This window comes from Ranitomeya variabilis, chromosome 4 (assembly GCF_051348905.1).
Source record: "Ranitomeya variabilis isolate aRanVar5 chromosome 4, aRanVar5.hap1, whole genome shotgun sequence".
Taxonomy (NCBI): Eukaryota; Metazoa; Chordata; class Amphibia; order Anura; family Dendrobatidae; genus Ranitomeya; species Ranitomeya variabilis.
In genome coordinates this window covers 315,983,992-316,010,833 of record NC_135235.1, presented here as the reverse complement: position 1 = coordinate 316,010,833, position 26,842 = coordinate 315,983,992, and the positions used below count along the sequence as shown (strand labels likewise).

General features: G+C 36.0%; 10 non-coding genes across 10 annotated transcripts; all 10 read left to right on the top strand.

Moving 5' to 3' along the window:
* Positions 1–429: 429 nt before the first annotated feature.
* Positions 430–502, top strand: TRNAF-GAA (transfer RNA phenylalanine (anticodon GAA)). Its single transcript has one exon. It is a non-coding gene; the product is annotated as a tRNA-Phe (tRNA).
* Positions 503–1,547: 1,045 nt separating this feature from the next.
* Positions 1,548–1,630, top strand: TRNAL-CAG (transfer RNA leucine (anticodon CAG)). The gene has a single exon. It is a non-coding gene; the product is annotated as a tRNA-Leu (tRNA).
* An 897-nt stretch (positions 1,631–2,527) lies between these two features.
* Positions 2,528–2,600, top strand: TRNAF-GAA (transfer RNA phenylalanine (anticodon GAA)). Its single transcript has one exon. It is a non-coding gene; the product is annotated as a tRNA-Phe (tRNA).
* Positions 2,601–4,604: 2,004 nt separating this feature from the next.
* TRNAL-CAG (transfer RNA leucine (anticodon CAG)) lies at positions 4,605–4,685 on the top strand. The gene has a single exon. It is a non-coding gene; the product is annotated as a tRNA-Leu (tRNA).
* A 2,007-nt stretch (positions 4,686–6,692) lies between these two features.
* Positions 6,693–6,775, top strand: TRNAL-CAG (transfer RNA leucine (anticodon CAG)). Its single transcript has one exon. It is a non-coding gene; the product is annotated as a tRNA-Leu (tRNA).
* A 3,924-nt stretch (positions 6,776–10,699) lies between these two features.
* On the top strand, positions 10,700–10,772 carry TRNAF-GAA (transfer RNA phenylalanine (anticodon GAA)). The gene has a single exon. It is a non-coding gene; the product is annotated as a tRNA-Phe (tRNA).
* Positions 10,773–13,885: 3,113 nt separating this feature from the next.
* TRNAL-CAG (transfer RNA leucine (anticodon CAG)) lies at positions 13,886–13,968 on the top strand. The gene has a single exon. It is a non-coding gene; the product is annotated as a tRNA-Leu (tRNA).
* A 1,990-nt stretch (positions 13,969–15,958) lies between these two features.
* On the top strand, positions 15,959–16,041 carry TRNAL-CAG (transfer RNA leucine (anticodon CAG)). Its single transcript has one exon. It is a non-coding gene; the product is annotated as a tRNA-Leu (tRNA).
* An 896-nt stretch (positions 16,042–16,937) lies between these two features.
* Positions 16,938–17,010, top strand: TRNAF-GAA (transfer RNA phenylalanine (anticodon GAA)). Its single transcript has one exon. It is a non-coding gene; the product is annotated as a tRNA-Phe (tRNA).
* A 9,164-nt stretch (positions 17,011–26,174) lies between these two features.
* TRNAF-GAA (transfer RNA phenylalanine (anticodon GAA)) lies at positions 26,175–26,247 on the top strand. The gene has a single exon. It is a non-coding gene; the product is annotated as a tRNA-Phe (tRNA).
* Positions 26,248–26,842: the final 595 nt, after the last annotated feature.

Here is a 26,842-nt window from a genome sequence, read left to right as displayed (position 1 = left end):
TAGTTTTAAAGTCTGAAATGCACATGCGATACTGACATCTAAGTTTCAGCACATTTTGGGACAAATGTTTTCACATTGAAAGTTAACAATCATTAAAATATTTTCTCTAAATTGTTGTCTCCTTTTTTGCTCCAATTATTTGCATTTAATAACAAATAAAACTTGATGTAACATTATGCATGCACATTGTCTTTTATGTGCAACCATCACCTGTCTCACAAACACAGGGTTTGAATGAACCTGATGAATGGAGTCAAATTGAAAATGTAAAAAAATCTCTGTCAAAATTGCTGTTTTTTTCTACTCATTCACAAAGAGTTAATGAAAGTTATTAAATATGTACAACAAAATAGCAGGAGTTTCAAATAGAAATCATGCTGCAAAAACCAGTCAAAGCAAAAATAAAAATATCTACTTTCAGTGTGTTTGGCCGAAATAGCTCAGATGGGAGAGTGTTAGACTGAAGATCTAAAGGTCCCTGGTTCGATCCCGGGTTTCGGCAACATCATTTTTCTTGATTCTTTACATTTTAAGGAGAAAATAGACAAAGCACGTGGACTGATTATTTAAAGAAAATGTAAAAGGCCTAAAAATCTTAACTATCTACAGAAAATAAAATGTTAAAAAGATGAGAAATGGGAACTTTTCCATTTGAGCAAATTATTATTTTTTTGTAATTTTTCCTCTGTTTTGTTTATTTCCATTTCACTTAGCTGTAAGAGGATTTAAAGGGAACCTGATAGCTGATAAAGAAAGCATGTATCAGACACTAGCTGAATGATTTCAACCATGTATGTTTGACTATGAAATGCTGTGGTGTATATGAATTCATTGTGAGAAGTAATTTCTAAAATGGGGTCACTTTGGGGGGGTTTCTGCTGTTTTGGTACTTTTGGTACTCTGCAAATTTTACCTGCAAACTATTCTTGCAAAATCTGCATTCCAAAATCCAAATAGCGCTCTTATTTTCAAAGCCCTGCTGTGTGGCCAAACAGTAGATTCTGAAGAAATATGGTGCATCACCGCATTTCGTGAGAAATCTAACATTTCTAACATCCTAACAAAATAAAAGGAGGTTTGAAAGTGAATGCTGACAAAAAGTACACATATGAAAAATGCTATTTATTTACATTTTTGTGTGGTGCAACAAGTTGGTTTAAGGATATAAGCAGTCAAAGAATAAAAATGACTAATATTTCAAAATTTTAAACAAAATTTAGATATTTTCACAGAAAAAAACTAAAAATATATTGACCTAAATTTACAGTTAATGTAAAGTACAATGTGTCACAAAAAACACTTTCAGAATTACGGGGATATGTAGAAGCATTCCAGAGTTATTACTGCATACAGTGATAAAAGTCATATTTTTTTAAAATGGGGCTTGGCCATTTAGCTCAAAATAGGCTTGATAACTAATAGTTTAAACAAATGTATTGAAATAAAAACTGTAATATTAAATATTTTAAAATAATTTTCAATGACAATTACTGGTCATATTTCTTCTGACTAACTTGGAAAGAGTTAAGGCACAGAATCCACAAGAAGTCAGGATGGCCGAGCGGTCTAAGGCGCTGCGTTCAGGTCGCAGTCTCTCTTGGAGGCGTGGGTTCAAATCCCACTTCTGACATCACCTTTTCATGAAACTATACAGATTCTCAGTCAATTATTGATTAGATGGGGATCAAACCAAACTTAGCAATGGGCCTTAAAAAATCCGATCCCAAAGTTACCACTACCTGGGAGTCTTTGGGGTGAATCTGAAATTGTCGTCTATAAACGGAACTCTAGGACCGTGAAATAGTTTTTATGTGCATATGTTAGCTGTCTTGGCACTATAAAAATACTGCCGGCGGTCAATGGGGCGGGACTATTTCAACTCTTTGTGTTCTCTTTCCCTATTAGGGCGGAGACTCCACATCCTATGGGGCTGTTCTGGGAGATTTCTATAAACTGAATTGCCGGTAAGTCTAATTTCATATTTGATTACCTCATTCATCAATAGACCATAAAAATACTTAATAAACAAAAGCTTAAAAAGCAGGTAATCATAGTTTTAAAGTCTGAAATGCACATGCGATACTGACATCTAAGTTTCAGCACATTTTGGGACAAATGTTTTCACATTGAAAGTTAACAATCATGAAAATATTTTCTCTAAATTGTTGTCTCCTTTTTTGCTCCAATTATTTGCATTTAATAACAAATAAAACTTGATGTAACATTATGCATGCACATTGTCTTTTATGTGCAACCATCACCTGTCTCACAAACACAGGGTTTGAATGAACCTGATGAATGGAGTCAAATTGAAAATGTAAAAAAATCTCTGTCAAAATTGCTGTTTTTTTCTACTCATTCACAAAGAGTTAATGAAAGTTATTAAATATGTACAACAAAATAGCAGGAGTTTCAAATAGAAATCATGCTGCAAAAACCAGTCAAAGCAAAAATAAAAATATCTACTTTCAGGGGTTTCGCTTGACATTTGCCAAGTGTCTAGAACTCCTAAAGTTGTTTGTGTTTGGCCGAAATAGCTCAGATGGGAGAGCGTTAGACTGAAGATCTCAAGGTCCCTGGTTCGATCCCGGGTTTCGGCAACATCATTTTTCTTGATTCTTTACATTTTAAGGAGAAAATAAACAAAGCACGTGGACTGATTATTTAAAGAAAATGTAAAAGGCCTAAAAATCTTAACTATCTACAGAAAATAAAATGTTAAAAAGATGAGAAATGGGAACTTTTCCATTTGAGCAAATTATTATTTTTTTGTAATTTTTCCTCTGTTTTGTTTATTTCCATTTCACTTAGCTGTAAGAGGATTTAAAGGGAACCTGATAGCTGATAAAGAAAGCATGTATCAGACACTAGCTGAATGATTTCAACCATGTATGTTTGACTATGAAATGCTGTGGTGTATATGAATTCATTGTGAGAAGTAATTTCTAAAATGGGGTCACTTTGGGGGGGTTTCTGCTGTAAACAAAAGCTTAAAAAGTAGGTAATCATAGTTTTAAAGTCTGAAATGCACATGCGATACTGACATCTAAGTTTCAGCACATTTTGGGACAAATGTTTTCACATTGAAAGTTAACAATCATTAAAATATTTTCTCTAAATTGTTGTCTCCTTTTTTGCTCCAATTATTTGCATTTAATAACAAATAAAACTTGATGTAACATTATGCATGCACATTGTCTTTTATGTGCAACCATCACCTGTCTCACAAACACAGGGTTTGAATGAACCTGATGAATGGAGTCAAATTGAAAATGTAAAAAAATCTCTGTCAAAATTGCTGTTTTTTTCTACTCATTCACAAAGAGTGTTAATGAAAGTTATTAAATATGTACAACAAAATAGCAGGAGTTTCAAATAGAAATCATGCTGCAAAAACCAGTCAAAGCAAAAATAAAAATATCTACTTTCAGGGGTTTCGCTTGACATTTGCCAAGTGTCTAGCACTCCTAAAGTTGTTTGTGTTTGGCTGAAATAGCTCAGATGGGAGAGCGTTAGACTGAAGATCTCAAGGTCCCTGGTTCGATCCCGGGTTTTGGCAACATCATTTTTCTTGATTCTTTACATTTTAAGGAGAAAATAAACAAAGCACGTGGACTGATTATTTAAAGAAAATGTAAAAGGCCTAAAAATCTTAACTATCTACAGAAAATAAAATGTTAAAAAGATGAGAAATGGGAACTTTTCCATTTGAGCAAATTATTATTTTTTTGTAATTTTTCCTCTGTTTTGTTTATTTCCATTTCACTTAGCTGTAAGAGGATTTAAAGGGAACCTGATAGCTGATAAAGAAAGCATGTATCAGACACTAGCTGAATGATTTCAACCATGTATGTTTGACTATGAAATGCTGTGGTGTATATGAATTCATTGTGAGAAGTAATTTCTAAAATGGGGTCACTTTGGGGGGGTTTCTGCTGTTTTGGTACTTTTGGTACTCTGCAAATTTTACCTGCAAACTATTCTTGCAAAATCTGCATTCCAAAATCCAAATAGCGCTCTTATTTTCAAAGCCCTGCTGTGTGGCCAAACAGTAGATTCTGAAGAAATATGGTGCATCACCGCATTTCGTGAGAAATCTAACATTTCTAACATCCTAACAAAATAAAAGGAGGTTTGAAAGTGAATGCTGACAAAAAGTACACATATGAAAAATGCTATTTATTTACATTTTTGTGTGGTGCAACAAGTTGGTTTAAGGATATAAGCAGTCAAAGAATAAAAATGACTAATATTTCAAAATTTTAAACAAAATTTAGATATTTTCACAGAAAAAAACTAAAAATATATTGACCTAAATTTACAGTTAATGTAAAGTACAATGTGTCACAAAAAACACTTTCAGAATTACGGGGATATGTAGAAGCATTCCAGAGTTATTACTGCATACAGTGATAAAAGTCATATTTTTTTTAAATGGGGCTTGGCCATTTAGCTCAAAATAGGCTTGATAACTAATAGTTTAAACAAATGTATTGAAATAAAAACTGTAATATTAAATATTTTAAAATAATTTTCAATGACAATTACTGGTCATATTTCTTCTGAGTAACTTGGAAAGAGTTAAGGCACAGAATACACAAGAAGTCAGGATGGCCGAGCGGTCTAAGGCGATGCGTTCAGGTCGCAGTCTCTTAGAGGCGTGGGTTCAAATCCCACTTCTGACATCACCTTTTCATGAAACTATACAGATTCTCAGTCAATTATTGATTAGATGGGGATCAAACCAAACTTAGCAATGGGCCTTAAAAAATCCGATCCCAAAGTTACCACTACCTGGGAGTCTTTGGGGTGAATCTGAAATTGTCGTCTATAAACGGAACTCTAGGACCGTGAAATAGTTTTTATGTGCATATGTTAGCTGTCTTGGCACTATAAAAATACTGCCGGCGGTCAATGGGGCGGGACTATTTCAACTCTTTGTGTTCTCTTTCCCTATTAGGGCGGAGACTCCACATCCTATGGGGCTGTTCTGGGAGATTTCTATAAACTGAATTGCCGGTAAGTCTAATTTCATATTTGAGTACCTCATTCATCAATAGACCATAAAAATACTTAATAAACAAAAGCTTAAAAAGCAGGTAATCATAGTTTTAAAGTCTGAAATGCACATGCGATACTGACATCTAAGTTTCAGCACATTTTGGGACAAATGTTTTCACATTGAAAGTTAACAATCATTAAAATATTTTCTCTAAATTGTTGTCTCCTTTTTTGCTCCAATTATTTGCATTTAATAACAAATAAAACTTGATGTAACATTATGCATGCACATTGTCTTTTATGTGCAACCATCACCTGTCTCACAAACACAGGGTTTGAATGAACCTGATGAATGGAGTCAAATTGAAAATGTAAAAAAATCTCTGTCAAAATTGCTTGTTTTTTTCTACTCATTCACAAAGAGTTAATGAAAGTTATTAAATATGTACAACAAAATAGCAGGAGTTTGAAATAGAAATCATGCTGCAAAAACCAGTCAAAGCAAAAATAAAAATATCTACTTTCAGGGGTTTCGCTTGACATTTGCCAAGTGTCTAGCACTCCTAAAGTTGTTTGTGTTTGGCCGAAATAGCTCAGATGGGAGAGCGTTAGACTGAAGATCTAAAGGTCCCGGGTTTCGGTAACATCATTTTTCTTGATTCTTTACATTTTAAGGAGAAAATAAACAAAGCACGTGGACTGATTATTTAAAGAAAATGTAAAAGGCCTAAAAATCTTAACTATCTACAGAAAATAAAATGTTAAAAAGATGAGAAATGGGAACTTTTCCATTTGAGCAAATTATTATTTTTTTGTAATTTTTCCTCTGTTTTGTTTATTTCCATTTCACTTAGCTGTAAGAGGATTTAAAGGGAACCTGATAGCTGATAAAGAAAGCATGATGTATCAGACACTAGCTGAATGATTTCAACCATGTATGTTTGACTATGAAATGCTGTGGTGTATATGAATTCATTGTGAGAAGTAATTTCTAAAATGGGGTCACTTTGGGGGGGTTTCTGCTGTTTTGGTACTTTTGGTACTCTGCAAATTTTACCTGCAAACTATTCTTGCAAAATCTGCATTCCAAAATCCAAATAGCGCTCTTATTTTCAAAGCCCTGCTGTGTGGCCAAACAGTAGATTCTGAAGAAATATGGTGCATCACCGCATTTCGTGAGAAATCTAACATTTCTAACATCCTAACAAAATAAAAGGAGGTTTGAAAGTGAATGCTGACAAAAAGTACACATATGAAAAATGCTATTTATTTACATTTTTGTGTGGTGCAACAAGTTGGTTTAAGGATATAAGCAGTCAAAGAATAAAAATGACTAATATTTCAAAATTTTAAACAAAATTTAGATATTTTCACAGAAAAAAACTAAAAATATATTGACCTAAATTTACAGTTAATGTAAAGTACAATGTGTCACAAAAAACACTTTCAGAATTACGGGGATATGTAGAAGCATTCCAGAGTTATTACTGCATACAGTGATAAAAGTCATATTTTTTTTAAATGGGGCTTGGCCATTTAGCTCAAAATAGGCTTGATAACTAATAGTTTAAACAAATGTATTGAAATAAAAACTGTAATATTAAATATTTTAAAATAATTTTCAATGACAATTACTGGTCATATTTCTTCTGACTAACTTGGAAAGAGTTAAGGCACAGAATACACAAGAAGTCAGGATGGCCGAGCGGTCTAAGGCGCTGCGTTCAGGTCGCAGTCTCTCTTGGAGGCGTGGGTTCAAATCCCACTTCTGACATCACCTTTTCATGAAACTATACAGATTCTCAGTCAATTATTGATTAGATGGGGATCAAACCAAACTTAGCAATGGGCCTTAAAAAATCCGATCCCAAAGTTACCACTACCTGGGAGTCTTTGGGGTGAATCTGAAATTGTCGTCTATAAACGGAACTCTAGGACCGTGAAATAGTTTTTATGTGCATATGTTAGCTGTCTTGGCACTATAAAAATACTGCCGGCGGTCAATGGGGCGGGACTATTTCAACTCTTTGTGTTCTCTTTCCCTATTAGGGCGGAGACTCCACATCCTATGGGGCTGTTCTGGGAGATTTCTATAAACTGAATTGCCGGTAAGTCTAATTTCATATTTGAGTACCTCATTCATCAATAGACCATAAAAATACTTAATAAACAAAAGCTTAAAAAGCAGGTAATCATAGTTTTAAAGTCTGAAATGCACATGCGATACTGACATCTAAGTTTCAGCACATTTTGGGACAAATGTTTTCACATTGAAAGTTAACAATCATTAAAATATTTTCTCTAAATTGTTGTCTCCTTTTTTGCTCCAATTATTTGCATTTAATAACAAATAAAACTTGATGTAACATTATGCATGCACATTGTCTTTTATGTGCAACCATCACCTGTCTCACAAACACAGGGTTTGAATGAACCTGATGAATGGAGTCAAATTGAAAATGTAAAAAAATCTCTGTCAAAATTGCTTGTTTTTTTCTACTCATTCACAAAGAGTTAATGAAAGTTATTAAATATGTACAACAAAATAGCAGGAGTTTGAAATAGAAATCATGCTGCAAAAACCAGTCAAAGCAAAAATAAAAATATCTACTTTCAGGGGTTTCGCTTGACATTTGCCAAGTGTCTAGCACTCCTAAAGTTGTTTGTGTTTGGCCGAAATAGCTCAGATGGGAGAGCGTTAGACTGAAGATCTAAAGGTCCCGGGTTTCGGTAACATCATTTTTCTTGATTCTTTACATTTTAAGGAGAAAATAAACAAAGCACGTGGACTGATTATTTAAAGAAAATGTAAAAGGCCTAAAAATCTTAACTATCTACAGAAAATAAAATGTTAAAAAGATGAGAAATGGGAACTTTTCCATTTGAGCAAATTATTATTTTTTTGTAATTTTTCCTCTGTTTTGTTTATTTCCATTTCACTTAGCTGTAAGAGGATTTAAAGGGAACCTGATAGCTGATAAAGAAAGCATGTATCAGACACTAGCTGAATGATTTCAACCATGTATGTTTGACTATGAAATGCTGTGGTGTATATGAATTCATTGTGAGAAGTAATTTCTAAAATGGGGTCACTTTGGGGGGGTTTCTGCTGTAAACAAAAGCTTAAAAAGTAGGTAATCATAGTTTTAAAGTCTGAAATGCACATGCGATACTGACATCTAAGTTTCAGCACATTTTGGGACAAATGTTTTCACATTGAAAGTTAACAATCATTAAAATATTTTCTCTAAATTGTTGTCTCCTTTTTTGCTCCAATTATTTGCATTTAATAACAAATAAAACTTGATGTAACATTATGCATGCACATTGTCTTTTATGTGCAACCATCACCTGTCTCACAAACACAGGGTTTGAATGAACCTGATGAATGGAGTCAAATTGAAAATGTAAAAAAATCTCTGTCAAAATTGCTGTTTTTTTCTACTCATTCACAAAGAGTGTTAATGAAAGTTATTAAATATGTACAACAAAATAGCAGGAGTTTCAAATAGAAATCATGCTGCAAAAACCAGTCAAAGCAAAAATAAAAATATCTACTTTCAGGGGTTTCGCTTGACATTTGCCAAGTGTCTAGCACTCCTAAAGTTGTTTGTGTTTGGCTGAAATAGCTCAGATGGGAGAGCGTTAGACTGAAGATCTCAAGGTCCCTGGTTCGATCCCGGGTTTCGGCAACATCATTTTTCTTGATTCTTTACATTTTAAGGAGAAAATAAACAAAGCACGTGGACTGATTATTTAAAGAAAATGTAAAAGGCCTAAAAATCTTAACTATCTACAGAAAATAAAATGTTAAAAAGATGAGAAATGGGAACTTTTCCATTTGAGCAAATTATTATTTTTTTGTAATTTTTCCTCTGTTTTGTTTATTTCCATTTCACTTAGCTGTAAGAGGATTTAAAGGGAACCTGATAGCTGATAAAGAAAGCATGTATCAGACACTAGCTGAATGATTTCAACCATGTATGTTTGACTATGAAATGCTGTGGTGTATATGAATTCATTGTGAGAAGTAATTTCTAAAATGGGGTCACTTTGGGGGGGTTTCTGCTGTTTTGGTACTTTTGGTACTCTGCAAATTTTACCTGCAAACTATTCTTGCAAAATCTGCATTCCAAAATCCAAATAGCGCTCTTATTTTCAAAGCCCTGCTGTGTGGCCAAACAGTAGATTCTGAAGAAATATGGTGCATCACCGCATTTTGTGAGAAATCTAACATTTCTAACATCCTAACAAAATAAAAGGAGGTTTGAAAGTGAATGCTGACAAAAAGTACACATATGAAAAATGCTATTTATTTACATTTTTGTGTGGTGCAACAAGTTGGTTTAAGGATATAAGCAGTCAAAGAATGAAAATGACTAATATTTCAAAATTTTAAACAAAATTTAGATATTTTCACAGAAAAAAACTAAAAATATATTGACCTAAATTTACAGTTAATGTAAAGTACAATGTGTCACAAAAAACACTTTCAGAATTACGGGGATATGTAGAAGCATTCCAGAGTTATTACTGCATACAGTGATAAAAGTCATATTTTTTTAAAATGGGGCTTGGCCATTTAGCTCAAAATAGGCTTGATAACTAATAGTTTAAACAAATGTATTGAAATAAAAACTGTAATATTAAATATTTTAAAATAATTTTCAATGACAATTACTGGTCATATTTCTGCTGACTAACTTGGAAAGAGTTAAGGCACAGAATCCACAAGAAGTCAGGCGCTGCGTTCAGGTTGCAGTCTCTCTTGGAGGTGTGGGTTCAAATCCCACTTCTGACATCACCTTTTCATGAAACTATACAGATTCTCAGTCAATTATTGATTAGATGGGGATCAAACCAAACTTAGCAATGGGCCTTAAAAAACCTTATCCCAAAGTTACCACTACCTGGGAGTCTTTGGGGTGAATCTGAAATTGTCGTCTATAAACGGAACTCTAGGACCGTGAAATAGTTTTTATGTGCATATGTTAGCTGTCTTGGCACTATAAAAATACTGCGGGCGGTCAATGGGGCGGGACTATTTCAACTCTTTGTGTTCTCTTTCCCTATTAGGGCGGAGACTCCACATCCTATGGGGCTGTTCTGGGAGATTTCTATAAACTGAATTGCCGGTAAGTCTAATTTCATATTTGATTACCTCATTCATCAATAGACCATAAAAAAACTTAATAAACAAAAGCTTAAAAGGTAGGTAATCATAGTTTTAAAGTCTGAAATGCACATGCGATACTGACATCTAAGTTTCAGCACATTTTGGGACAAATGTTTTCACATTGAAAGTTAACAATCATTAAAATATTTTCTCTAAATTGTTGTCTCCTTTTTTGCTCCAATTATTTGCATTTAATAACAAATAAAACTTGATGTAACATTATGCATGCACATTGTCTTTTATGTGCAACCATCACCTGTCTCACAAACACAGGGTTTGAATGAACCTGATGAATGGAGTCAAATTGAAAATGTAAAAAAATCTCTGTCAAAATTGCTGTTTTTTTCTACTCATTCACAAAGAGTTAATGAAAGTTATTAAATATGTACAACAAAATAGCAGGAGTTTCAAATAGAAATCATGCTGCAAAAACCAGTCAAAGCAAAAATAAAAATATCTACTTTCAGGGGTTTCGCTTGACATTTGCCAAGTGTCTAGCACTCCTAAAGCTGTTTGTGTTTGGCCGAAATAGCTCAGATGGGAGAGCGTTAGACTGAAGATCTAAAGGCCCCTGGTTCAATCCCGGGTTTCGGCAACATCATTTTTCTTGATTCTTTACATTTTAAGGAGAAAATAAACAAAGCACGTGGACTGATTATTTAAAGAAAATGTAAAAGGCCTAAAAATCTTAACTATCTACAGAAAATAAAATGTTAAAAAGATGAGAAATGGGAACTTTTCCATTTGAGCAAATTATTATTTTTTTGTAATTTTTCCTCTGTTTTGTTTATTTCCATTTCACTTAGCTGTAAGAGGATTTAAAGGGAACCTGATAGCTGATAAAGAAAGCATGTATCAGACACTAGCTGAATGATTTCAACCATGTATGTTTGACTATGAAATGCTGTGGTGTATATGAATTCATTGTGAGAAGTAATTTCTAAAATGGGGTCACTTTGGGGGGGTTTCTGCTGTTTTGGTACTTTTGGTACTCTGCAAATTTTACCTGCAAACTATTCTTGCAAAATCTGCATTCCAAAATCCAAATAGCGCTCTTATTTTCAAAGCCCTGCTGTGTGGCCAAACAGTAGATTCTGAAGAAATATGGTGCATCACCGCATTTCGTGAGAAATCTAACATTTCTAACATCCTAACAAAATAAAAGGAGGTTTTAAAGTGAATGCTGACAAAAAGTACACATATGAAAAATGCTATTTATTTACATTTTTGTGTGGTGCAACAAGTTGGTTTAAGGATATAAGCAGTCAAAGAATAAAAATGACTAATATTTCAAAATTTTAAACAAAATTTAGATATTTTCACAGAAAAAAACTAAAAATATATTGACCTAAATTTACAGTTAATGTAAAGTACAATGTGTCACAAAAAACACTTTCAGAATTACGGGGATATGTAGAAGCATTCCAGAGTTATTACTGCATGCAGTGATAAAAGTCATATTTTTTTAAAATGGGGCTTGGCCATTTAGCTCAAAATAGGCTTGATAACTAATAGTTTAAACAAATGTATTGAAATAAAAACTGTAATATTAAATATTTTAAAATAATTTTCAATGACAATTACTGGTCATATTTCTGCTGACTAACTTGGAAAGAGTTAAGGCACAGAATCCACAAGAAGTCAGGATGGCCGAGCGGTCTAAGGCGCTGCGTTCAGGTTGCAGACTCTGGGTTCAAATCCCACTTCTGACATCACCTTTTCATGAAACTATACAGATTCTCAGTCATGATGGGTATCAAACCAAACTTAGCAATGGGCCTTAAAAAACCTGATCCCAAAGTTACCACTACCTGGGAGTCTTTGGGGTGAATCTGAAATTGTCGTCTATAAACGGAACTCTAGGACCGTGAAATAGTTTTTATGTGCATATGTTAGCTGTCTTGGCACTATAAAAATACTGCGGGCGGTCAATGGGGCGTGACTATTTCAACTCTTTGTGTTCTCTTTCCCTATTAGGGCGGAGACTCCACATCCTATGGGGCTGTTCTGGGAGATTTCTATAAACTGAATTGCCGGTAAGTCTAATTTCATATTTGATTACCTCATTCATCAATAGACCATAAAAATACTTAATAAACAAAAGCTTAAAAAGTAGGTAATCATAGTTTTAAAGTCTGAAATGCACATGCGATACTGACATCTAAGTTTCAGCACATTTTGGGACAAATGTTTTCACACTGAAAGTTAACAATCATTAAAATATTTTCTCTAAATTGTTGTCTCCTTTTTTGCTCCAATTATTTGCATTTAATAACAAATAAAACTTGATGTAACATTATATATGCACATTGTCTTTTATGTGCAACCATCACCTGTCTCACAAACACAGGGTTTGAATGAACCTGATGAATGGAGTCAAATTGAAAATGTAAAAAAATCTCTGTCAAAATTGCTGTTTTTTTCTACTCATTCACAAAGAGTTAATTAAAGTTATTAAATATGTACAACAAAATAGCAGGAGTTTCAAATAGAAATCATGCTGCAAAAACCAGTCAAAGCAAAAATAAAAATATCTACTTTCAGGGGTTTCGCTTGACATTTGCCAAGTGTCTAGCACTCCTAAAGTTGTTTGTGTTTGGCCGAAATAGCTCAGACGGGAGAGCGTTAGACTGAAGATCTAAAGGTTCCTGGTTAGGTCCCGGGTTTCGACAACATCATTTTTCTTGATTCTTTACATTTTAAGGAGAAAATAAACAAAGCACGTGGACTGATTATTTAAAGAAAATGTAAAAGGCCTAAAAATCTTAACTATCTACAGAAAATAAAATGTTAAAAAGATGAGAAATGGGAACTTTTCCATTTGAGCAAATTATTATTTTTTTGTAATTTTTCCTCTGTTTTGTTTATTTCCATTTCACTTAGCTGTAAGAGGATTTAAAGGGAACCTGATAGCTGATAAAGAAAGCATGTATCAGACACTAGCTGAATGATTTCAACCATGTATGTTTGACTATGAAATGCTGTGGTGTATATGAATTCATTGTGAGAAGTAATTTCTAAAATGGGGTCACTTTGGGGGGGTTTCTGCTGTTTTGGTACTCTGCAAATTTTACCTGCAAACTATTCTTGCAAAATCTGCATTCCAAAATCCAAATAGCACTCTTATTTTCAAAGCCCTGCTGTGTGGCCAAACAGTAGATTCTGAAGAAATATGGTGCATCATCGCATTTTGTGAGAAATCTAACATTTCTAACATCCTAACAAAATAAAAGGAGGTTTGAAAGTGAATGCTGACCAAAAGTACACATATGAAAAATGCTATTTATTTACATTTTTGTGTGGTGCGACAAGTTGGTTTAAGGATATAAGCAGTCAAAGAATAAAAATGACTAATATTTCAAAATTTTAAACAAAATTTAGATATTTTCACAGAAAAAAACAAAAAATATATTGACCTAAATTTACAGTTAATGTAAAGTACAATGTGTCACAAAAAACACTTTCAGAATTACGGGGATATGTAGAAGCATTCCAGAGTTATTACTGCATACAGTGATAAAAGTCATATTTTTTTAAAATGGGGCTTGGCCATTTAGCTCAAAATAGGCTTGATAACTAATAGTTTAAACAAATGTATTGAAATAAAAACTGTAATATTAAATATTTTAAAATAATTTTCAATGACAATTACTGGTCATATTTCTTCTGACTAACTTGGAAAGAGTTAAGGCACAGAATCCACAAGAAGTCAGGATGGCTGAGCGGTTTAAGGCACTGCGTTCAGGTCGCAGTCTCTCTTGGAGGCGTGGGTTCAAATCCCACTTCTGACATCACCTTTTCATGAAACTATACAGATTCTCAGTCAATTATTGATTAGATGGGGATCAAACCAAACTTAGCAATGGGCCTTAAAAAATCCGATCCCAAAGTTACCACTACCTGGGAGTCTTTGGGGTGAATCTGAAATTGTCGTCTATAAACGGAACTCTAGGACCGTGAAATAGTTTTTATGTGCATATGTTAGCTGTCTTGGCACTATAAAAATACTGCCGGCGGTCAATGGGGCGGGACTATTTCAACTCTTTGTGTTCTCTTTCCCTATTAGGGCAGAGACTCCACATCCTATGGGGCTGTTCTGGGAGATTTCTATAAACTGAATTGCCGGTAAGTCTAATTTCATATTTGATTACCTCATTCATCAATAGACCATAAAAATACTTAATAAACAAAAGCTTAAAAAGCAGGTAATCATAGTTTTAAAGTCTGAAATGCACATGTGATACTGACATCTAAGTTTCAGCACATTTTGGGACAAATGTTTTCACATTGAAAGTTAACAATCATTAAAATATTTTCTCTAAATTGTTGTCTCCTTTTTTGCTCCAATTATTTGCATTTAATAACAAATAAAACTTGATGTAACATTATATATGCACATTGTCTTTTATGTGCAACCATCACCTGTCTCACAAACACAGGGTTTGAATGAACCTGATGAATGGAGTCAAATTGAAAATGTAAAAAAATCTCTGTCAAAATTGCTGTTTTTTTCTACTCATTCACAAAGAGTTAATTAAAGTTATTAAATATGTACAACAAAATAGCAGGAGTTTCAAATAGAAATCATGCTGCAAAAACCAGTCAAAGCAAAAATAAAAATATCTACTTTCAGGGGTTTCGCTTGACATTTGCCAAGTGTCTAGCACTCCTAAAGCTGTTTGTGTTTGGCCGAAATAGCTCAGACGGGAGAGCGTTAGACTGAAGATCTAAAGGTCCCTGGTTAGGTCCCGGGTTTCGACAAAATCATTTTTCTTGATTCTTTACATTTTAAGGAGAAAATAAACAAAGCACGTGGACTGATTATTTAAAGAAAATGTAAAAGGCCTAAAAATCTTAACTATCTACAGAAAATAAAATGTTAAAAAGATGAGAAATGGGAACTTTTCCATTTGAGCAAATTATTATTTTTTTGTAATTTTTCCTCTGTTTTGTTTATTTCCATTTCACTTAGCTGTAAGAGGATTTAAAGGGAACCTGATAGCTGATAAAGAAAGCATGTATCAGACACTAGCTGAATGATTTCAACCATGTATGTTTGACTATGAAATGCTGTGGTGTATATGAATTCATTGTGAGAAGTAATTTCTAAAATGGGGTCACTTTGGGGGGGTTTCTGCTGTTTTGGTACTCTGCAAATTTTACCTGCAAACTATTCTTGCAAAATCTGCATTCCAAAATCCAAATAGCGCTCTTATTTTCAAAGCCCTGCTGTGTGGCCAAACAGTAGATTCTGAAGAAATATGGTGCATCATCGCATTTTGTGAGAAATCTAACATTTCTAACATCCTAACAAAATAAAAGGAGGTTTGAAAGTGAATGCTGACCAAAAGTACACATATGAAAAATGCTATTTATTTACATTTTTGTGTGGTGCGACAAGTTAGTCAAAGAATAAAAATGACTAATATTTCAAAATTTTAAACAAAATTTAGATATTTTCACAGAAAAAAACAAAAAATATATTGACCTAAATTTACAGTTAATGTAAAGTACAATGTGTCACAAAAAACACTTTCAGAATTACGGGGATATGTAGAAGCATTCCAGAGTTATTACTGCATACAGTGATAAAAGTCATATTTTTTTTAAAATGGGGCTTGGCCATTTAGCTCAAAATAGGCTTGATAACTAATAGTTTAAACAAATGTATTGAAATAAAAACTGTAATATTAAATATTTTAAAATAATTTTCAATGACAATTACTGGTCATATTTCTTCTGACTAACTTGGAAAGAGTTAAGGCACAGAATCCACAAGAAGTCAGGATGGCCGAGCGGTCTAAGGCACTGCGTTCAGGACGCAGTCTCTCTTGGAGGCGTGGGTTCAAATCCCAATTCTGACATCACCTTTTCATGAAACTATACAGATTCTCAGTCAATTATTGATTAGATGGGGATCAAACCAAACTTAGCAATGGGCCTTAAAAAATCCGATCCCAAAGTTACCACTACCTGGGAGTCTTTGGGGTGAATCTGAAATTGTCGTCTATAAACGGAACTCTAGGACCGTGAAATAGTTTTTATGTGCATATGTTAGCTGTCTTGGCACTATAAAAATACTGCCGGCGGTCAATGGGGCGGGACTATTTCAACTCTTTGTGTTCTCTTTCCCTATTAGGCCGGAGACTCCACATCCTATGGGGCTGTTCTGGGAGATTTCTATAAACTGAATTGCCGGTAAGTCTAATTTCATATTTGATTACCTCATTCATCAATAGACCATAAAAATACTTAATAAACAAAAGCTTAAAAAGCAGGTAATCATAGTTTTAAAGTCTGAAATGCACATGCGATACTGACATCTAAGTTTCAGCACATTTTGGGACAAATGTTTTCACATTGAAAGTTAACAATCATTAAAATATTTTCTCTAAATTGTTGTCTCCTTTTTTGCTCCAATTATTTGCATTTAATAACAAATAAAACTTGATGTAACATTATATATGCACATTGTCTTTTATGTGCAACCATCACCTGTCTCACAAACACAGGGTTTGAATGAACCTGATGAATGGAGTCAAATTGAAAATGTAAAAAAATCTCTGTCAAAATTGCTGTTTTTTTTCTACTCATTCACAAAGAGTTAATGAAAGTTATTAAATGTACAACAAAATAGCAGGAGTTTCAAATAGAAATCATGCTGCAAAAACCAGTCAAAGCAAAAATAAAAATATCTACTTTCAGGGGTTTCGCTTGACATTTGCCAAGTGTCTAGCACTCCTAAAGTCGTTTGTGTTTGGCCGAAATATCTCAGATGGGAGAGCGTTAGACTGAAGATCTAAAGGTCCCTGGTTCGATCCCGGGTTTCGGCAACATCATTTTTCTTGATTCTTTACATTTTAAGGAGAAAATAAACAAAGCACGTGGACTGATTATTTAAAGAAAATGTAAAAGGCCTAAAAATCTTAACTATCTACAGAAAATAAAATGTTAAAAAGATGAGAAATGGGAACTTTTCCATTTGAGCAAATTATTATTTTTTTGTAATTTTTCCTCTGTTTTGTTTATTTCCATTTCACTTAGCTGTAAGAGGATTTAAAGGGAACCTGATAGCTGATAAAGAAAGCATGTATCAGACACTAGCTGAATGATTTCAACCATGTATGTTTGACTATGAAATGCTGTGGTGTATATGAATTCATTGTGAGAAGTAATTTCTAAAATGGGGTCACTTTGGGGGGGTTTCTGCTGTTTTGGTACTTTTGGTACTCTGCAAATTTTACCTGCAAACTATTCTTGCAAAATTTGCATTCCAAAATCCAAATAGCGCTCTTATTTTCAAAGCCCTGCTGTGTGGCCAAACAGTAGATTCTGAAGAAATATGGTGCATCATCGCATTTTGTGAGAAATCTAACATTTCTAACATCCTAACAAAATAAAAGGAGGTTTGAAAGTGAATGCTGACCAAAAGTACACATATGAAAAATGCTATTTATTTACATTTTTGTGTGGTGCGACAAGTTGGTTTAAGGATATAAGCAGTCAAAGAATAAAAATGACTAATATTTCAAAATTTTAAACAAAATTTAGATATTTTCACAGAAAAAACTAAAAATATATTGACCTAAATTTACAGTTAATGTAAAGTACAATGTGTCACAAAAAACACTTTCAGAATTACGGGGATATGTAGAAGCATTCCAGAGTTATTACTGCATACAGGGATAAAAGTCATATTTTTTTAAAATGGGGCTTGGCCATTTAGCTCAAAATAGGCTTGATAACTAATAGTTTAAACAAATGTATTGAAATAAAAACTGTAATAATAAATATTTTAAAATAATTTTCAATGACAATTACTGGTCATATTTCTTCTGACTAACTTGGAAAGAGTTAAGGCACAGAATCCACAAGAAGTCAGGATGGCCGAGCGGTCTAAGTCGCTGCGTTAAGGTCACAGTCTCTCTTGGAGGCGTGGGTTCAAATCCCACTTCTGACATCACCTTTTCATGAAACTATACAGATTCTCAGTCAATTATTGATTAGATGGGGATCAAACCAAACTTAGCAATGGGCCTTAAAAAATCCGATCCCAAAGTTACCACTACCTGGGAGTCTTTGGGGTGAATCTGAAATTGTCGTCTAAAAACGGAACTCTAGGACCGTGAAATAGTTTTTATGTGCATATGTTAGCTGTCTTGGCACTATAAAAATACTGCGGGCTGTCAATGGGGCGTGACTATTTCAACTCTTTGTGTTCTCTTTCCCTATTAGGGCTGAGACTCCACATCCTATGGGGCTGTTCTGGGAGATTTCTATAAACTGAATTGCCGGTAAGTCTAATTTCATATTTGATTACCTCATTCATCAATAGACCATAAAAATACTTAATAAACAAAAGCTTAACCCCTTCCTGACATCCAACGTACTATCCCGTCGAGGTGGGGTGGGCCCGTATGACCGCCGACGGGATAGTACGTCATAGCCGATCGGCCGCGCTCACGGGGGGAGCGCGGCCGATCGCGGCCGGGTGTCGGCTGCATATCGCAGCTGACATCCGGCACTATGTGCCAGGAGCGGTCACGGACCGCTCCCGGCACATTAACCCCCGGCACACCGCGATCAAACATGATCGCGATGTGCCGGCGGTGCAGGGAAGCATCGCGCAGGGAGGGGGCTCCCTGCGGGCTTCCCTGAGCCCCCCGCAGCAACGCGATGTGATTGCGTTGCTGCGAGGGTCTTACCTCCCTCCCTGCCTGCTCCAGACCCGGATCCAAGATGGCCACGGATCCGGGTCCTGCAGGGAGGGAGGTGGCTTCACAGACGCCTGCTCAGAGCAGGCACTGTGAAGCAGCCTGTACTTCTCGCAGATCAGTGATCTGTCAGAGTGCTATGCAAACTGGCAGATCACCGATCTGTATTGTCCCCCCCTGGGGCAAAGTAAAAAAGTAAAAAAAAAAATTTCCAAATGTGTAAAAAAAAATAAAAAAAAAATTCCAAAATAATGAAAAAAAAAAAAATATTATTCCCATAAATACATTTCTTTGTCTAAATAAAAAAAAAACAATAAAAGTACACATATTTAGTATCGCCGCGTCCGTAACGACCCCACCTATAAAACTGCCGCACTAGTTAACCCCTTCAGTAAACACCGTAAGAAAAAAAAAAAAAAAACGAGGCAAAAAACAACGCTTTATTACCATACCGCCGAACAAAAAGTGGAATAACACGCGATCAAAAAGACTGATATAAATATCCATGGTACCGCTGAAAACGTCATCTTGTCCCGCAAAAAACAAGCCGCCATACAGCATCATCAGCAAAAAAATAAAAAAGTTATAGTCCTGAGAAAAAAGCGATACCAAAATAATTATTTTTTCTATAAAATAGTTTTTATTGTATAAAAGCGCCAAAACATAAAAAAATGATATAAATGAGATATCGCTGTAATCATACTGACCTGACGAATAAAACTGCTTTATCAATTTTACCAAACGCGGAACGGTATAAACGCCTCTCCCAAAAGAAATTCAGGAATTGCTGGTTTTTGGTCATTCTGCCTCACAAAAATCGGAATAAAAAGCGATCAAAAACGGTCACGTGTCCGAAAATGTTACCAATAAAAACGGCAACTCGTCCCGCAAAAAACAAGACCTCACATGACTCTGTGGAGCAAAATGTGGAAAAATTATAGCTCTCAAAATGTGGAGACGCAAAAACTTTTTTGCTATAAAAAGCGTCGCTGGTTTCACACTTGCGTTTTTGTCTGCAGCGTTTTTTGCACAAAAAAACACATGCGTTTTTTCCCTATATTTAACATTGAAAACGCATGCGTTTTTTTGTAGACGTTTGGTCGCGTTTTCAAACGCATGCGGTTTTTTTCTGCATGCGTTAATTTTCAGAAATACAACCTGCAGTATTTTCTTGATGTTTTTAAGCACATGCGTTTGTTTGCGTTAAAAACGCATGCATTTTTATCGAAAAAAAACAGAAAACACACTGAAAAGCCACCCACCACCATCAAGGTGATAAAGGGATCCAAACCCTAACCCTAACTCTACCCCTAACCTCACCCCTAACCGTTTAATGAACATTTTCTGACAGTCATAGTGCCACGTATTTCAGTGCCACGTATTTCAGTGCCACGTATTTCAGTGCCACGTATTTCAGTGCCATGTATTTCAGTGCAACGTATCACGTATTTCAGTGCCACGTGTTTCAGTGCCACGTATTTCAGTGCCACGTATCACGTATTTCAGTGCCACATATTTTAGTACCACGTATTTCAGTTGCACGTGTTTCAGTGCCACGTATTTCAGTGCCACGTATTTCAGTGCCACGTATTTCAGTGCCACGTATCACGTATTTCAGTGCCACGTGTTTCAGTGCCACGTATTTAAGTGCCACGTATCACATATTTCAGTGCCACGTATTTAAGTGCCACGTATTTAAGTGCCACGTATTTCAGTGCCACGTATTTCAGTGCCACGTATTTCAGTGCCACGTATTTAAGTGCCACGTATCACATATTTAAGTGCCACGTATTTAAGTGCCACGTATTTAAGTGCCACGTATTTCAGTGCCACGTATTTCAGTGCCACGTATTTCAGTGCCATGTATCACATATTTCAGTGCCACGTGTTTCAGTGCCACGTATTTAAGTGCCACGTATCACATATTTAAGAGCCACGTATTTCAGTGCCACGTATTTCAGTGCCACGTATTTCAGTGCCACGTATTTCAGTGCCACGTATCACGTATTTCAGTGCCACGTGTTTCAGTGCCACGTATTTAAGTGCCACGTATTTCAGTGCCACGTATTTCAGTGCCACGTATTTCAGTGCCACGTATTTCAGTGCCACGTATTTCAGTGCCACGTATTTCAGTGCCACGTATTTCAGTCACGTTTAGGGTTAGGGTTAGGGGTAGGGTTAGGGTTAGGGCTAGGGTTGGAGGTAAAGTTAGGGTTGGGGCTAAAGTTAGGGTTGGGGCTAAAGTTAGGGTTGGGGCTAAAGTTAGGGTTAGGGTTTGGATTACATTTACGTTTGGATTAGGGTTGGGATTAGAATTATGGGTGTGTCAGGGCTAGGGGTGTGGTTAGGGTTACCGTTGGGATTAGGGTTAGGGGTGTGTTTGGGTTAGGGTTTCAGGTAGAATTGGGGAGTTTCCACTGTCCAGGCACATCAGGGGCTCTCCAAGCGCGACATGGCGTCCAATCTCAATTCCAGCCAATTCTGCGTTGAAAAAGTAAAACAGTGCTCCTTCCCTTCCGAGCTCTCCCGTGCGCCCAAAAAGGGGTTTACCCCAACATATGTGTTATCAGCGTACTCGGGACAAATTGAACAACAACTTCTGGGGTCCAAGCTCTCTTGTTATCCTTAGGAAAATAAAAATTTGGGGGGCTAAAAATCATTTTTGTGGGAAAAAAAGATGTTTTATTTTCACGGCTCTGCGTTATAAACTGTAGTGAAACACTTGGGGGTTCAAAGTTCTCACAACACATCTAGATAAGTTCCTTGGGAGGTCTAGTTTCCAATATGGGGTCACTTGTGGGGGGTTTGTACTGTTTGGGTACATCAGGGGCTCTGCAAATGCAACGTGACGCCTGCAGACCAATCCATTTAAGGCTGCATTCCAAATGGCGCTCCTTCCCTTCCGAGCTCTGTCATGCACCCAAACAGTGGTTCCCCCCCACATATGGGGTATCAGCGTACTCAGGACAAATTGGACAACAACTTTTGGGGTCCAATTTATCCTGTTACCCTTGTGAAAATACAAAACTGGGGGCTAAAAAATCATTTTTGTGAAAAAAAAAAAGAATTTTTATTTTCACGGATTTGCGCTATAAACTTTAGTGAAACACTTGGGGGTTCAAAGTTCTCAAACCACATCTAGATAAGTTCCTTGGGAGGTCTAGTTTCCAATATGGGGTCACTTGTGGGGGGGTTGTACTGTTTGGGTACATCAGGGGCTCTGCAAATGCAACGTGACGGCTGCTGACCAATCCATTTAAGTCTGCATTCCAAATGGCACTCCTTCCCTTCCGAGCTCTGTCATGCGCCCAAACAGTGGTTCCCCCCCCACATATGGGGTATCAGCGTACTCAGGACAAATTGGACAACAAATTTTCGGGTCCAATTTATTCTGTTACCCTTGTAAAAATACAAAGCTGGGGGCTAAAAAATCATTTTTGAGAAAAAAAAAAAATTATTTTCACGGCTCTGCGTTATAATCTGTAGTGAAACACTTGGGGGTTCAAAGCTCTCAAAACACATCTAGATAAGTTCCTTAGGGGGTCTACTTTCCAAAATGGTGTCACTTGTAGGGAGTTTCAATGTGTAGGCACATCAGGGGCTCTCCAAACGCAACATGGCGTCCCATCTCAATTCCAGTCAATTTTGCATTGAAAAGTCAAATGGCGCTCCTTCCCTTCCAAGCTCTGCCATGCGTCCAAACAATGGTTTACACCCACATATGGGGTATCAGCGTACTCAGGACAAATTGCACAACATTTTTTGGGGTCCAATTTCTTCTCTTACCCTTGGGAAAATAAAAAATTGGGGGCAAAATATCATTTTTATGAAAAAATATGATTTTTTATTTTTACGGCTCTGCATTATAAACTTCTGTGAAGCACTTGGTGGGTCAAAGTGCTCACCACACATCTAGATAAGTTCCTTAGGGGGTCTACTTTCCAAAATGGTGTCACTTGTAGGGAGTTTCAATGTTTAGGCACATCAGGAGCTCTCCAAACGCAACATGGCGTCCCATCTCAATTCCAGTCAATTTTGCATTGAAAAGTCAAATGGCGCTCCTTCACTTCCAAGCTCTGCCATGCGCCCAAACAATGGTTTACACCCACATATGGGGTATCAGCGTACTCAGGACAAATTGCACAACATTTTTTGGGGTCCAATTTCTTCTCTTACCCTTGGGAAAATAAAAAATTGGGGGCAAAAAGATCATTTTTATGAAAAAATATGATTTTTTATTTTTACGGCTCTGCATTATAAACTTCTGTGAAGCACTTGGTGGGTCAAAGTGCTCACCACACATCTAGATAAGTTCCTTAGGGGGTCTACTTTCCAAAATGGTGTCACTTGTAGGGAGTTTCAATGTTTAGGCACATCAGGAGCTCTCCAAACGCAACATGGCGTCCCATCTCAATTCCAGTCAATTTTGCATTGAAAAGTCAAATGGCGCTCCTTCACTTCCAAGCTCTGCCATGCGCCCAAACAATGGTTTACACCCACATATGGGGTATCAGCGTACTCAGGACAAATTGCACAACATTTTTTTGGGTCCAATTTCTTCTCTTACCCTTGGGAAAATAAAAAATTGGGGGCGAAAAGATCATTTTTGTGAAAAAATATGATTTTTTATTTTTACGGCTCTGCATTATAAACTTCTGTGAAGCACTTGGTGGGTCAAAGTGCTCACCACACATCTAGATAAGTTCCTTAGGGGGTCTACTTTCCAAAATGGTGTCACTTGTAGGGAGTTTCAATGTTTAGGCACATCAGGAGCTCTCCAAACGCAACATGGCGTCCCATCTCAATTCCAGTCAATTTTGCATTGAAAAGTCAAATGGCGCTCCTTCACTTCCAAGCTCTGCCATGCGCCCAAACAATGGTTTACACCCACATATGGGGTATCAGCGTACTCAGGACAAATTGCACAACATTTTTTGGGGTCCAATTTCTTCTCTTACCCTTGGGAAAATAAAAAATTGGGGGCGAAAAGATCATTTTTGTGAAAAAATATGATTTTTTATTTTTACGGCTCTGCATTATAAACTTCTGTGAAGCACTTGGTGGGTCAAAGTGCTCACCACACATCTAGATAAGTTCCTTAGGGGGTCTACTTTCCAAAATGGTGTCACTTGTAGGGAGTTTCAATGTTTAGGCACATCAGGAGCTCTCCAAACGCAACATGGCGTCCCATCTCAATTCCAGTCAATTTTGCATTGAAAAGTCAAATGGCGCTCCTTCACTTCCAAGCTCTGCCATGCGCCCAAACAATGGTTTACACCCACATATGGGGTATCAGCGTACTCAGGACAAATTGCACAACATTTTTTTGGGTCCAATTTCTTCTCTTACCCTTGGGAAAATAAAAAATTGGGGGCGAAAAGATCATTTTTGTGAAAAAATATGATTTTTTATTTTTACGGCTCTGCATTATAAACTTCTGTGAAGCACTTGGTGGGTCAAAGTGCTCACCACACATCTAGATAAGTTCCTTAGGGGGTCTACTTTCCAAAATGGTGTCACTTGTAGGGAGTTTCAATGTTTAGGCACATCAGGAGCTCTCCAAACGCAACATGGCGTCCCATCTCAATTCCAGTCAATTTTGCATTGAAAAGTCAAATGGCGCTCCTTCACTTCCAAGCTCTGCCATGCGCCCAAACAATGGTTTACACCCACATATGGGGTATCAGCATACTCAGGACAAATTGCACAACATTTTTTGGGGTCCAATTTCTTCTCTTACCCTTGGGAAAATAAAAAATTGGGGGCGAAAAGATCATTTTTGTGAAAAAATATGATTTTTTATTTTTACGGCTCTGCATTATAAACTTCTGTGAAGCACTTGGTGGGTCAAAGTGCTCACCACACATCAAGATAAGTTCCTTAGGGGGTCTACTTTCCAAAATGGTGTCACTTGTAGGGGGTTTCAGTGTTTAGGCACATCAGGGGCTCTCCAAACACAACATGGCGTCCCATCTCAATTCCAGTCAATTTTGCATTGAAAAGTCAAATGGCGCTCCTTTCCTTCCGAGCTCTGCCATACGCCCAAACAGTGGTTTACCCCCACATATGGGGTATCAGCGTACTCAGGATAAATTGTACAACAACTTTGGGGGTCCATTTTCTCCTGTTACCCTTGGTAAAATAAAACAAATTGGAGCTGAAATAAATTTTGTGTGAAAAAAAGTTAAATGTTCATTTTTATTTAAACATTCCAAAAATTCCTGTAAAACACCTGAAGGGTTAATAAACTTCTTGAATGTGGTTTTGAGCACCTTGAGGGGTGCAGTTTTTAGAATGGTGTCACACTTGAGTATTTTCTATCATATAGACCCCTCAAAATGACTTCAAATGAGATGTGGTCCCTAAAAAAAAATGGTGTTGTAAAAATGAGAAATTGCTGGTCAACTTTTAACCCTTATAACTCCGTCACAAAAAAAAATTTTGGTTCCAAAATTGTACTGATGTAAAGTAGACATGTGGAAAATGTTACTTATTAAGTATTTTGCGTGACATATGTCTGTGATTTAAGGGCATAAAAATTCAAAGTTGGAAAATTGCAAAATTTTCAAAATTTTCGCCAAATTTCTATTTTTTTCACAAATAAACGCAAGTTATATCAAAGAAATTTTACCCCTAACATGAAGTACAATATGTCACGAGAAAACAATGTCAGAATCGCCAAGATCCGTCAAAGCGTTCCAGAGTTATAGCCTCATAAAGGGACAGTGGTCAGAATTGTAAAAATTGGCCCGGTCATTAACGTGCAAACCACCCTTGGGGGTGAAGGGGTTAAAAAGTAGGTAATCATAGTTTTAAAGTCTGAAATGCACATGCGATACTGACATCTAAGTGTCAGCACATTTTGGGACAAATGTTTTCACATTGAAAGTTAACAATCATTAAAATATTTTCTCTAAATTGTTGTCTCCTTTTTTGCTCCAATTATTTGCATTTAATAACAAATAAAACTTGATGTAACATTATGCATGCACATTGTCTTTTATGTGCAACCATCACCTGTCTCACAAACACAGGGTTTGAATGAACCTGATGAATGGAGTCAAATTGAAAATGTAAAAAAATCTCTGTCAAAATTGCTGTTTTTTTCTACTCATTCACAAAGAGTTAATGAAAGTTATTAGATATGTACAACAAAATAGCAGGAGTTTCAAATAGAAATCATGCTGCAAAAATCAGTCAAAGCAAAAATAAAAATATCTACTTTCAGGGGTTTCGCTTGACAATTGCCAAGTGTCTAGCACTCCTAAAATTGTTTGTGTTTGGCCGAAATAGCTCAGATGGGAGAGCGTTAGATTGAAGATCTAAAGGTCCCTGGTTCGATCCCGGGTTTCGGCAACATCATTTTTCTTGATTCTTTACATTTTAAGGAGAAAATAAACAAAGCACGTGGACTGATTATTTAAAGAAAATGTAAAAGGCCTAAAAATCTTAACTATCTACAGAAAATAAAATGTTAAAAAGATGAGAAATGGGAACTTTTCCATTTGAGCAAATTATTATTTTTTTGTAATTTTTCCTCTGTTTTGTTTATTTCCATTTCACTTAGCTGTAAGAGGATTTAAAGGGAACCTGATAGCTGATAAAGAAAGCATGTATCAGACACTAGCTGAATGATTTCAACCATGTATGTTTGACTATGAAATGCTGTGGTGTATATGAATTCATTGTGAGAAGTAATTTCTAAAATGGGGTCACTTTGGGGGGGTTTCTGCTGTTTTGGTACTTTTGGTACTCTGCAAATTTTACCTGCAAACTATTCTTGCAAAATCTGCATTCCAAAATCCAAATAGCGCTCTTATTTTCAAAGCCCTGCTGTGTGGCCAAACAGTAGATTCTGAAGAAATATGGTGCATCACCGCATTTTGTGAGAAATCTAACATTTCTAACATCCTAACAAAATAAAAGGAGGTTTGAAAGTGAATGCTGACAA